Consider the following 13,787-nt stretch of genomic DNA (forward strand, 5'->3'; position numbering starts at 1 on the left):
AAAATCACACTGAGATTTAAGAACCTAAAATAACACACGGAGAAATCGAAATTACACACTGGGATTTTAAAAAATGAAAAACACACACTGAGAATTCAAAATTACACACTGAGATTTTAAAAAGACACACCGAGATGAAATAAATTGAAAAACACACACTGAGAATTGTTAATTACACAATGAGGTTTCAAAAGTACACACTGAGATTAATATGCAAATTAATAGTGAATATTCATGAGATGAATAATTCAACAGATTAATATCTTGGTCTCCCGAACTCTTGTCATTATAATGAAACATTCGTAATAAATTTCAAGACTTAACAACTTTTTTTGCTAACTCATATTCATAAGTTTGTTGCCTATAATTCAGATTATTACTCACAGTATATCGAGATTTTTTGCTTTAAACTGCTTAAGCATGTTCCCTTTTCAAAAGTCGTTCAACTGTTACCCTGATTTCACAAGGTAATCTTTTATATTTTTGTTACGTTTATATGCTATAATAGGCACTTGGGAAAAAAATTCACTGCTATAGTTTTTCACCATTTGGTTATATTTTGTAATGAGAGTAAGTGGGTATTTTTCTTGTTCTATTGGTCTTTAATAAAGTAGTTTTTTCTATACGTTGTATTTTTAATGCTTTTTATTAAACATTTAGCGCCATATTGAAGGACTAACGAGTTCTGTCCTCTAGTTGTTTTAAGCTTGTAATAGATTCAGATTAAGTATGCTAATTAGATATGTGTGCATAAAAAGTGCGCACAAATCTCAGTGTGTAATTTTAAATTCTCAGTGTGTAACTTCAAATTCCCAGTGTGTGTTTTTCAGTTTATTTCATCTCAGTGTGTCTTTTTGAAATCTCATTGTGTAATTTTCAATTCTCAGTGTGTAATTGTCAATTCTCAGTGTGTGTTTTTCATTTTTTGTAATCTCAGTGCGTTTTTTATGAAATCTCAGTGTGTAATTTTTAATTCTCAGTGTGTGTTTTTAGGTTTTTTAATCTCAGTGTGTTTTTTTTTTAATTCTCAGTGTGTAAATTTTTCGAAAAATGGTTTAAACATAGTTTTGACGAGAACGGCCTGCCATATTTAACAACTGAACCATGAAAATGAGGTCAAGATCAGATGACACATGCCAGTTGGACATGTACACCTTGCAATCATTCCATACACCAAATATAGTAGACTTATTGCTTACAGAATCTGAGATATGGACTTGACCACGAAAACTCAACCTTGTTCACTGATCTATGAAATAAGTCGAGGTCAAGTGAAAACTGTCTGACAGGCATGAGAACCATGCAAGGTACGCACATACCAAATATAGTTACCCTATTACTCATAATAAGAGAGAAAATAAGATTACAAAAAATCTTTACTTTTTTTTCAAGTAGTCACTGAACCATGAAAATGAGGTTAAGGACAATGGACATATGACAGACGGAAACTTAATAACATAAGACATCTATATACAAAGTATGAAGCATCCAAGTCTTCTACCTTCTGAAATATTAAGCTTTTAAGAAGTTGGTTAACACCGCCGTCGACGCCGCCGCCGCCGGATCCATTCCTATGTCTCGCTTTCTGCGACAGAAGTCACAGGCTCGACAAAAAGTATCACCAAAGGCCAAATATTAAAGCAGAATTGATAGAGGACAGATGTCGGTCGACCATAGGTATACTTACCAGCAACCATATGATCGTTAATACACTTCCAGTATAAATGTCTTGCTGGGTGAAATTCGTTCTCGATATTTCGAATAGGAGTGATTTTAAAAACGGCAAATACTGAGCCTAAAATAGTACCTTTTCATATAGACAAAGCTCATAAGCAAAAATGAATGACAAGAATACAAAAAATGACCATAGCACAATAACACAATGTCGGGATGTATAAGTACCGAGCCACGTCAAAAGGATTTTACCACTGTCTGTTCGGATAAGTCAGACAAATATTTTTTTTTCATTTTTTTACGTAGAGGGATTCATTTTTTATCAATGAAATTTTCATTTTCATTTTTAAGGTAGATTAACTGTATATTGCCATCTTTGATGGCAAATTAGCAGTACACAATCGGTTAATTACGTGTTATAGTGTTCTTTTATTTCTCTTTGTAAATTATTAACCTTTACTGTTTAGTCAATTTTTGGTAAAATCCTTTTGACGTGGCTCGGTACTTATACATCCCGACATTGTGTTATTGTGCTATGGTCATTTTTTGTATTCTTGTCATTCATTTTTGCTTATGAGCTTTGTCTATATGCCATTTTGATTTTCTTTGTTGACATATTTGTTTGTTTTTATAGTGATTAAGGTTAAAACACAATGTTGACAGCTGCAACCCTATTTTTTGACATCATTTTCCCTATTATGTCTGTTTGTTTGGTGTCAATATAATGGAATTATATGCGACTGTCATACAAGTGAGAAGTTTAGCTAGCTATACAACCAGGTTTAATCCACCATTTTCTTCATAAGGATATGCCTGTACCAAGTCAGGAATATGACAGTTATTTTCCATTCGTTTGATGTGTTTGAGCTTTTGATTTTGCCTTTGACAAGGGACTTTCCGTTTTGAATTTTTGAGTTCGGTATTTTTGTTATTTTACTTTTTGATAAAGAAAAAATAAATGAATTATTGCATTATTCAGACTGTTTTAACAAATACCCAATTTTTTTTTTTGTTCGATCCAATTTCTGAACTTTCTGGCCATATAAGGGGATCATAACTGTGTATTAACTCTTTTATTTATTTTTCATAAAGGAATGCCATTTTTTAATTGTAGCAAGAAAACAATTTCGGTGACACCATTTTTTCTTTATATTTTCTTAAAGCATTTTATGAAACATATCTTCTCATATTTTATTTCAAAATGCTATTTCAGAGATTTCTTCAAGTGGTTTTTTTTTATGAATAATCTATGCAAAATTGGGCAGTTTTGCACGACTTATAGCTTGCAAAATAGCACAGTGACCCTTACATTTTATTATATTTAAAAACAAAAAAGCATGGTAAAATCTACATTTTGGCAAAGGATAATAAAATTCTATCAGGGACACCTTACTTGTTGATTAAAAACAAAGTCGTCGCATTCAAAAATAAATAAAATTGTTAAATACTATAAAAATATTCAAATTTACTCGCTCATCCAAATCTAAAATGAAAAAAAAAAATTATATGACATTATATAATTGATGCTTCCCCGTGGAATCTTGCATATATTTTTTTAAGGTTATAATTTAAATGAATAATGTTAGTTATTTGAAGCAATGACAATTTTGTAAATTATCTACCTACCTGCTACTGCTAAAAGAATGAGTAGCAGAATCTGTAACTTCATTTTTCACTATTTCAACAAAATATTATAAAGTCACAAACATAACATTTCCAGTTAGTAGATTGCTTCACGGTATAACATTAAGCCAATAATGTGTACGTTTCATAGATATTGGTGTATTGATGAAGGTGATGGAATTACATTAGAACAATTTAATTTTATTGACCAGTTATTTATTGCTAGTTTGTTTCGCGGACTACAGGGAGTTGTTGAACCTGTTGTTTATTTGTACCTTATAATGAACATTGTTAATTATATCCCTTGTGTCAACAGATATGTCACCTGCTGCTATCCTTAATTGTTTTGCGGCTTTTCGTAGAATACAAAGAATATTACGGGTCGATGTTACAATATCGTACACAGGACAGATTGGTCAGAAGAATTTTAGGACAACACAGTCCGGATCATAGGCAACGACGCTTGCTGTATTACTATATGAAAACAAGTGATTATGTTTACCACGTTTATGTTAATGTGGCGGAAAGCTGACAGCAATCAATCAATTAATGAGAAAACTGATGGCGAATGTTCTAATTAATGCTTTGAAAAGATCAATCTTTTATCTTTCTGTGGAATTTGTATTGGCGGAATTTATGCTTATGCTCAAAAGGGACCCACATGTATTTACACATACCACAATCGACTGTTAAGTTAACAAATATCTCGAAGCTCCATACTATAATTTAAGCAAAAACACGTATATAAGATGCACAAAATCCTAATTTGTGCACCTACCTACATAACACTTTTAAAGCCCATAGAAACAGATGTATACAATTCAAATATACCAACTTGGCCATTTTTACCTTCTCTTATAAAGAGTTCCATTCTTTTGTTTAATTCAACTGGAAATCAGCCAGAACACTGAGGTTGTGAGTTCGGCTCCAATCTCAATTGACTAGGTCTGTCAGCTTTCCTACCGAAGGTCGTTGGGTCTCTCCAGCCACTCTGGCTTCCACCGCCAATAAAAACTGATCGCCGAAAAATAGCGTACAAGTGCCAAAAGGGATTACTTAACACCATTCAATCAATTAACCTTTAATAAGCAAGATTTGATAGAGATCAGCCTATCTAAGAGTCCATTAACGAGTGATACTACGTTTGTGCATATCTTGTTTAGCTAGAGGTCAGTTCTCTCATATTATGAATGAGCGATATCCTTATCTTTCCTTGCTAGAGGTCAGCCTCTCTTAGAGTATTAACGAGCGATATCACATAGGATGTAATTTATCTTGTCTGGCTAGAGGTCACTTACATAGTATGAATGAGCGAAATCATATAGAAGTTGCTTATCTTTCCTTGCTATAGAGGTCAGCCTCTCTCCGAGCCCAATGACGAGCAATAGTACATAAGAGGTGCTCATCTTTTCTTGCAAGAGGTCAGCCTTTCTCAGTCTATCAACAAAATATTACATCCAGGTTTCCCCATGAAGATATTTGAATTATGTGTCGCTGGACATAAAACAGTCTCCTAATTCTAACCAAACATCAAGTTTAAGAAATCATAAAGTAAAACATGTTCATCATTTTACTGTGCAAGATGTATGTACAGAGTGTACAATGGCGAGGTCTAAATCACGTTAGTCAACTCCAGCTGATCCAAGAGTGATGCATGAGCTGCAGAAAACGTAGTTTTGCTATTTTTTTTTACTTCATGCTGATGTAGTCACTCATGTTGCAAGGTAGGCATATGAAAACTGGGATTACAGCTTTGATGCAAATGTTAACAATACCAAATGTAGCTTAACTAATAGGCCAGGCAAACATTGTTTTACATGGATTTTAATTTATTTACCAAGATACACCCTCAAGGAAGTTATGATGGTCCAAGATTTGAAATCATCTTCGAAGTCCAATTCATTCATGTACATAAGGTGTGCAAATTGTCAAAAACAACATTTCCGATTGATAAATTGCTATAAGCTCACTGGTCAACACATAGGAACATAATCGAGATGAGAGCAAATAAAACAATACTAATATGCTATGAGCATTGCAGATGACAACTTGTAAACAAAACAAATTTGTAATGAGCATTGCAGATGACAACTTGTAAACAATACAAATATGTTATGGGCATTGCAGATGACAACTTGTAAACAATACAAATATGTTATGAGCATTGCAGATGACAACTTGAAACAATACTAATATGTTATAAGCATTGCAGATGACAACTTGTAAACAATAAAAAATGTGTTATGGGCATTGCAGACGTCAACTTGTAAACAATACAAATATGTTATGGGCATTGCAGATGACAACTTGTAAACAATAAAAAATGTGTTATGGGCATTGCAGACTTCAACTTGTAAACAATAAAAATATGTTATGGGCATTGCAGAAGACAACTTGTAAACAATAAAAAATGTGTTATGGGCATTGCAGACGTCAAATTGTAAACAATAAAAAATCTTGTATGGGCATTGCAGACGACAACTTGTAAACAATACAAATATGTTACGAGCATTGCAGACGTCAACTTGTAAACAATACAAATATGTTATGGGCATTGCAGATGACAACTTGTAAACAATACAAATGTGTTATAGGCATTGCAGATGACAACTTGTAAACAATACAAATGTGTTATGGGCATTACAGACGTCAAATTGTAAACAAAACAAATCTTGTATGGGCATTGCAGACGACAACTTGCAAACAATACAAATCTGTTATGGGCATTACAGAAGACAACTTGTAAACAATACAAATCTGTTTTGGACATTACAGAAGATAACTTGTAAACAATTCAAATCTGTTATGGACATTGCAGAAGACAACTTGTAATCAATACAAATCTGTTATGGGTATTGCAGATGACAACTTGTAAACAATTCAAATCTGTTATGGGCATTGCTGACGACAACTTGTAAAATACTAATATGTTACGAGCATTGCAGACGTCAACTTGTAAAATACTAATAGGTTACGAGCATTGCAGATGACAACTTGTAAAATACTAATATGTTACGAGCATTGCAGATGACAACTTGTAAAATACTAATATGTTACGAGCATTGCAGAAGACAACTTGTAAAACATTAATATGTTACGAGCATTGCAGATGACAACTTGTAAAATACTAATATGTTACGAGCATTGCAGATGACAACTTGTAAACAATAAAAAATGTGTTATGGGCATTGCAGACGTCAACTTGTAAACAATACAAATATGTTATGAGCATTGCAGATGACAACTTGTAAACACTACAAATCTGTTATGGGCATTGCAGATGACAATTTGTAAACACTACAAATCTGTTATAGGCATTGCAGACGTCAACTTGTAAACAATTCAAATCTGTAATGGTCATTGCAGAAGACAACTTGTAAACAATACAAATCTGTTATGGGCATTACTGAAGACAACTTGTAAACAATACAAATCTGTTATGGCCATTACTGAAGACAACTTGTAAACAATACAAATCTGTTATGGGCATTGCAGAAGACAACTTGTAAACAATTCAAATCTGTTATGGGCATTGCAGATGACAACTTGTAAACAATACAAATCTGTTATGGGCATTGCAGAAGACAACTTGTAAACAATACAAATCTGTTATGGGCATTGCAGATGACAACTTATAAACAATACAAATGCGTTATGGGCATTACAGAAGACAACTTGTAAACAATTCAAATCTGTTATGGGCATTGCAGATGACAACTTATAAACATTACAAATATGTTATGGGCATTACAGAATACAACTTGTTAACAATACAAATCTGTTATGGGAATTACAGAAGACAACTTGTAAACAATACAAGAATGTAGGACAGTATCATTTAATATTTGAGGGATAAATACTTTGAAATTGCATGCAGTAACTGCAAACATTTTTTTTATTTGGTATTATACAAATAATGTCTTCTGATTAATTAAATTTATTATACTTCATGTCAAAATGCCATATTTTGATTGGCTAATACGAGGGTATTAATTTACTCTATTACCCTTCATGGAGACGCTTGATCAAGTGTGCGCTTTATTAAATACGACTCTATCCTATGGCAAATACTCTATTACCCTTCACGGAGATGCTTGATCAACTTTGTGCTTTATTAAATACGACTCTATCCTATGGCAAATACTCTATTACCCTTCACAGAGATGCTTGATCAAGTGTGCGCTTAATTAAATACGGATGGTTGTTATGTACAAGACGTCATAGTTTATTACTTTGAATTTGAAATTTAATCGACAATAATAAGAGAACATTCAGTATAATAAATTAAATAACACAAATCTGAGAGGGTGATAGAGCAGATTGTTACCCCTCGAAAAGACATTGTCAACCTTGGCTTCGCCTCAGTTGACAATATTTTCTCGGGGTAACAATCTGCTCTATCACCCTCTCAGCTATGTGTTATTTATATAGTGTTTTTTAATGACTTTTGACAAACTAAATGTTTTAAAAATCTGTGGGTTTTTGTGCATCATGTGTTTGATGTTAGATGTTGGAAATACATAGAATTTCTATGTGTCTAACAGAAACTTTGACCATAGAATGTAAAATAATACAATACTGGTATTTAGAAGAAACAAAATTTCTTCAAGATAAGAAAAGATATATACATAATTTCAAAATTACATTTCACTGAGTTGACCCAAATGGGTTTTGCTTGCTCTATTTCATAAGATGTAAGTGTACTAAAATGAATGTTGCAAGTTTTGCTATGTCTTGAATATCTCACTGTGACTTGAGAAGAAGGTTGCAATTTAGCTATTTGTTGAATGCCTCACTATGACTTGAGATGAATCAAAGCACGAAAGCGCTGTAAAGGCAGTTAATTACAGGTTGTGTGTATTTTAAGTCCAGTTATATCATTATCTTGCATAGTACAGTGTACTTATCAGAGGTGGCTTTCAGTATTTAAGATTTAGAGTTCTCTAATGATATTGAATAAGTTTTATGAATGTCATATTCTGAGCACTATATGAAGGCGATTGTTCTCACTTGTTTATGAACTAGTGCATTATGTCCAGTTTGTACCTTTTTTATCTATGTTTATAGTCAAATTAGTTATCAAAGGTACCAGGATTATAATTTAATACGCCAGACGTGTGTTTCGTCTACATAAGACTCATCAGTGACGTTCAGATCAAAATAGTAACAAAGCCAAACAAGTACAAAGTTGAAGAGCATTGAGGACCCAAAATTCCAAAAAGTTGTGCCAAATACGGCTAAGGAAATCTATTCCTTGGATAAGAAAATCCTTAGTTTTTTCATTTGCAATCATAACACATCTCCTTATTTATATAATGATCTATATTCAACGACCTCAGGTACAAAAAAAATGTATGTAACTAAACTATGATGGGAAACCTTTGACTTCTTTCTTTATATAAACTTTTGATTTGGTACCATAGAACTATGTAGAGTAAATGTACATTGCAACATGTCAACTCTTTCAACTCCAAGCAAAATTATATTTCCAAGCATAAAGTAATTTATGAATGAAATAAAATGCTCCGCTGGGGCGCAGCTTGATACGACCGCAGAGGTCGAACCCTGAACAGTTGGGGCAAGTATGAACACAACATTCAAGCTTGATTCAGCACTGAATTTGGATTGTAATTAAATATTTGACACAGCATAGGTTTCTGACACAGAATGAAAGTGGTCTAAGATACTTAAAAAAAAATTAAATTTACCTATTCAAACCATATCATTATTATTTGCTTTTATATATAAATCAGAAATAACCAATTTAAAATGGAAAATTTTAAAGAAAAAAAAGGAAAAAGAATCCCCCCCCCAAATTTTTTGAACCCCCTTATGATTCATCACCCCAAAACTCAATCCCAGCCTTCCCTTTGTGGTATGGTACCTTGCAGTACAATTTCAGAGAGATCCATACACTTGAACACATGTTATTGTCTGGAAACTAGAAAAATGCTTGTTTTTTGGCCCCTTTTTGGTCCCAAATTCCTAAACGTTTAGGGCAATTACCCCCAAACTCAAACCCAGCTTTCCCTTTGTGATATGGAACCTTGTAGTACAATTTCATAAAGATCCATACACTTACACACAAGTTATTGCCATGAAACTAGAAAAATGCTTGTTTTTTGCCCCTTTTTGGCCCCTAATTCCTAAAATTTGGAGGCAATTACCCCCAAAATCAATCCCAGCATTCCCTTTGTGATATGGAACCATGTGATACAATGTCAGAGAGATCCATAGACTTACACACAAGTTATTGTCTGGAAACTAGAAAAATGCTTATTTTTGGCCCCTTATTCCTAAACTTTTTGGGCAATTACCCCCAAACTCTATTCCAGCTTTCCCTTTGTGATATGGAACCTTGTAGTACAATTTCATAAAGATCCATACACTTACACACAAGTTATTGCCATGAAACTAGAAAAATGCTTGTTTTTTGCCCCTTTTTGGCCCCTAATTCCTAAAATTTGGAGGCAATTACCCCCAAATTCAATCCCAGCATTCCCTTTGTGATATGGAACCTTGTGATACAATGTCAGAGAGATCCATAGACTTGCACACAAGTTATTGTCATGAAACTAGAAAAATGCTTGTTTTTTGCCCCTATTGGCCCCTAATTCCTAAAATTTGGAGGCAATTACCCCCAAAAATCAATCCCAGCATTCCCTTTGTGATATGGAACCTTGTGAGATCCATACACTTACACACAAGTTATGTCTGGAAGTTACAAAAATGCTTATTTTTGGCCCCTAATTCCTTAACTGTTGGTACCATAACCCCCAAAATCAATCCCCACTTTCCTTTTGTGGTATTGAACCTTATTTTAAAATTTCATTGAGATCCATTCACTTAAACTAAAGTTAGAGTGCGAAAACTAATGTGTCTTCGGATGTCGACGCCGACGCCAACGTCATACCAATATACGACCACAAAATTTTTTTGCGGTCGTATAAAAAGGAGTTCTTAATTAAGAAATAAACTGATTCGCTGAGCGCAGCTGGATACACCCGCAGAGGTACTACCCTGAACAGCTGGGGCAAAAATGGACACAATATTCAAGCTTGATACAGGTCTGAATTTGGATTGTAATTAAATATTTGACATATTATAGTTTCTGAATAAATGTAGTCAATGAACTTGAAATCGGTTATATGAATTGAATTTATATTCAATTAAAGATTTCTTGCTGTTGTGCAATACACTGTGCTGTTGTGCAATACTTAATAAATCTGTTGCCAGACTATAAACAAATAAAGTTCAATTTCTTCTCAATGTCATATTTGAAATTTATGAAAATCAATAGGGAGATTACATCAATAGCTATAAATAATTCACCAAAGTTTCATGTGAACTGCTTAAAGCATTTTTGAGTTGTTGTCCAAAAACTGGAAAATCCCCCCTTTTTTAATGAATAAAACCCCATAACTCAGAAATGTAAAATCTAAAATTTATAAAATTCTAAAGGGAGCTTACGGATTGATAATTTAGTCTTAGATGCAAGATTTTTTTATCAGTTGTTAGTGGCTTTGAACTAGCTGTCAGTAACTGCGAGTACTCTCAGATTTGTATTTAGTGTCTTTTTGTTGTTTGGATGTACAACTACCCGACCACCTCCACTTGTATTTGTATTTATCCATCTGATGAGTTTAGCCTCTTTCAACTGATTTTTATAGTTCTTTCTTATATTGTACTGTTACACCACTGTCCCAGGTTAGGGGGAGGGTTGGGATCCCGCTAACATGTTTCAGCCCGCCACATTCTGTATGTACATGTATGTGCCTGTCCCAAGTCAGGAGCCTATAAAAGTGTAATTCAGTGGTTGTCGTTTGTTTATGTGTTGCATATTTGTTATATTTGTTAATTTTTTTACATAAAATAGGCCGTTAGTTTTCTTGTTTGAATTGTTTTACATTTTCATTTCTGGGCCTTTTATAGCTGACTGTGCGGTATGATAGGCTTTGCTCATTGTTGAAGGCCGTACTGTGACCTATAGCTGTTAATTTCTGTGTCATTTGGTCTCTTGTGCATGTGTGGAGAGTTGTCTCATTGGCAATCATACCACATCTTCTTTTTTATATTTACATCAACAGATATAAAAAATTCACCAAAGTCAAGGTGAGACAACAAAACTTAGTTGTAAGATCTCTGAAATTTTTTACAGGGTACGAGTTTTTCTCATTGTTGGAGATTGTACGGTGACAGTAACACCTGTAACTGCTTAAACCCATTTCTTATGCACTTTAGTTTGATAAACTCACTGAATATCATACCACATCTCCTTATTTTTATATGCATTACAATTTACATGTGCATGTAATTGTAAATATATATATATCAGAACAAAATTCATTGCGTCACTTTTATTTATGCATCCTTTGGCACAATACAAGTTCTAAAATTACACAACATACATCAGATGAAAGTTTTGTTTCAGTTTCATTCATAGGATTTATTAGAATTTTGTATGTTTTGCCAAGTCCAATAATTCGCTCTATGTGACATAGAGACATAGTTGACTAAACCACCAGGTGTCGAACATTCAAGAATTTTCAGTGTTTCTGTTTTTATTTGATGAAAAGGTTGCCTGAGCTCTAGGAGCTTTAGGTTTTATGAAGGGATATTCTGTGCTGTCAATAATAATCCAAGTCGTAGGAAACTTTAATTTGAAGTTGGATGGTGAAAAATACCTGACTAAACCACTAGATGGCCAAGTGTTAGCCTCACACCACTGTTTAGACATAAAAATAATCCATGTATACACAATATTCTTAACACTAGATTCAATCTAGAATCTAGACAGTTCAAAGTTGGTTGTATGATGCCTCAATTTCATCAAAGTCATAAAAAAACTGATTTTCAACTGACACCCTATCAATTTGAAAATATATGTATCTCAAACAATGTGCTGCTGGACCAAGTGTGGTCAAAACAAATAAAAATTTAGTATACAACTCTAAACCGGTATAAAAATGCATGGCTGTGTCACGTGTCTTCATTTCAAAATTCTCTGCTGAAAACATAGGCATTGATGGTGTTTGCGTAATTCCATCTGTGAAGCTCAACATTAGCTCGGCAGTTGGTGGTGGACAGTCATAAATCCTTTCTGCAGTATGAATGACTTCTTCAGGAAAACCAACTTTACAATCAAAACTTTCCTCTAGATTTCTACTACAATATTCATCAAGTTTAGTTCTTTTGTTTTCACAGGAAACTGCCCTGATTTTTCTTTTTGCGGACGATTCAGTCTCTTGCTTGGTCCAGGAAAATAGGCTGGGAATTGCAGTAGACTTAAGTCTCTGTATGGTGGGTTTGCGCCCTGAAAAAGGTTATAAAACATTAGATTTTTTATAATTAAATGAACTTCCATTAGCAATGTATACTTTGTACTACCTGGCGAAATATTAACTAGATTTATTCATTACAATCTGGATAAAACTATGTTTGCCTGATTCAATGTATGTTATGTAAATCCAAAGGACAAACAATGAGAGACTTATGCAACAAACGTACATTGTTTGTACCTAAATAACTATAATATAGATGAGAGCATGTCACTGTTTTGTTCCTGTTAACATTGTCATTTATATTTTTCAAGAAAGTCTATGAGGCATAGCTTATGCATTCCTGTCATTACTACATTAGCATAATTACTGCTAAAATAATTCTCAGTATGATATACCTCTTGTAAGAAATCATTATAATTGTAGTAATCACCAAAAAATCTCAAACAGATCACATTGAATCGTAATCCAAAAAATTATGACGTCTTGAATTACCCACCTCCTTTTATTCTAAAACGATAATTGCGGTTGTAAACAGACTTTGGTTTATTCGCATGGAGATTACATATATAACTATATATTTCACAAAGAAAATAGAGTTTTACCATGAATAGTTTCCTGCACGTAGTCTTTTTCAGTAAAACGTGCCTTGCAAACAACAGCTGTCAGATTGAGATGGACTCCACGATATCATCGTGTTCTCGTCCAATCTGCGTATGGGCCATGGCGTTGATCCAACTTTTCCTTCTTTTTAAGTCATTTGGAAATGCATGTCCTCCTCTTAAATGACATCCAGGTACACAACAACAAGTAATTGGCATCGTTAATTAAAAATATAACTGAAATAGTTGCAGAGTGCAGAAACCGGAAGAAGAGGAACAGGATCCGCTACCACGGCGCCACCTATTCAGGAACGATAATTTGCTACTTTATATAACTGCGAAAATAACGTTAGACGGATTCGCGTGCATAAACAGAAATGCGCTTTAAATTGTATAATATAATTCATGTTCAGTCGACCTTTAATTATTATATCAACGACTGAAATGATTTATAAACATCTAGATTGCAGATAACACTCGAAATTAACCCGAGCTCTTTCCACACGGAATTCAAATAATTCTAGTTTGTCAATCGGTTGACTGCTTATAATGCAAAATACTAATATATCTAAAGTTTTTAAAACTAACAAAACACAATGATCGTTTCTCT

The 13,787-nt window shown here is 33.5% G+C and overlaps 1 long non-coding RNA gene across 1 annotated transcript; it reads right to left on the bottom strand.

The window, feature by feature from the left end:
• Positions 1-11,940: 11,940 nt before the first annotated feature.
• LOC127699998 (uncharacterized) lies at positions 11,941-13,524 on the bottom strand. Its single transcript, XR_007981341.1, has 2 exons — positions 13,181-13,524; positions 11,941-12,610 (listed from the first exon to the last, which is right to left on the bottom strand). It is a non-coding gene; the product is annotated as an uncharacterized LOC127699998 (long non-coding RNA).
• Positions 13,525-13,787: the final 263 nt, after the last annotated feature.

Source organism: Mytilus californianus, unplaced genomic scaffold (assembly GCF_021869535.1).
Source record: "Mytilus californianus isolate M0D057914Y unplaced genomic scaffold, xbMytCali1.0.p SCAF_46, whole genome shotgun sequence".
NCBI lineage: Eukaryota > Metazoa > Mollusca > Bivalvia > Mytilida > Mytilidae > Mytilus > Mytilus californianus.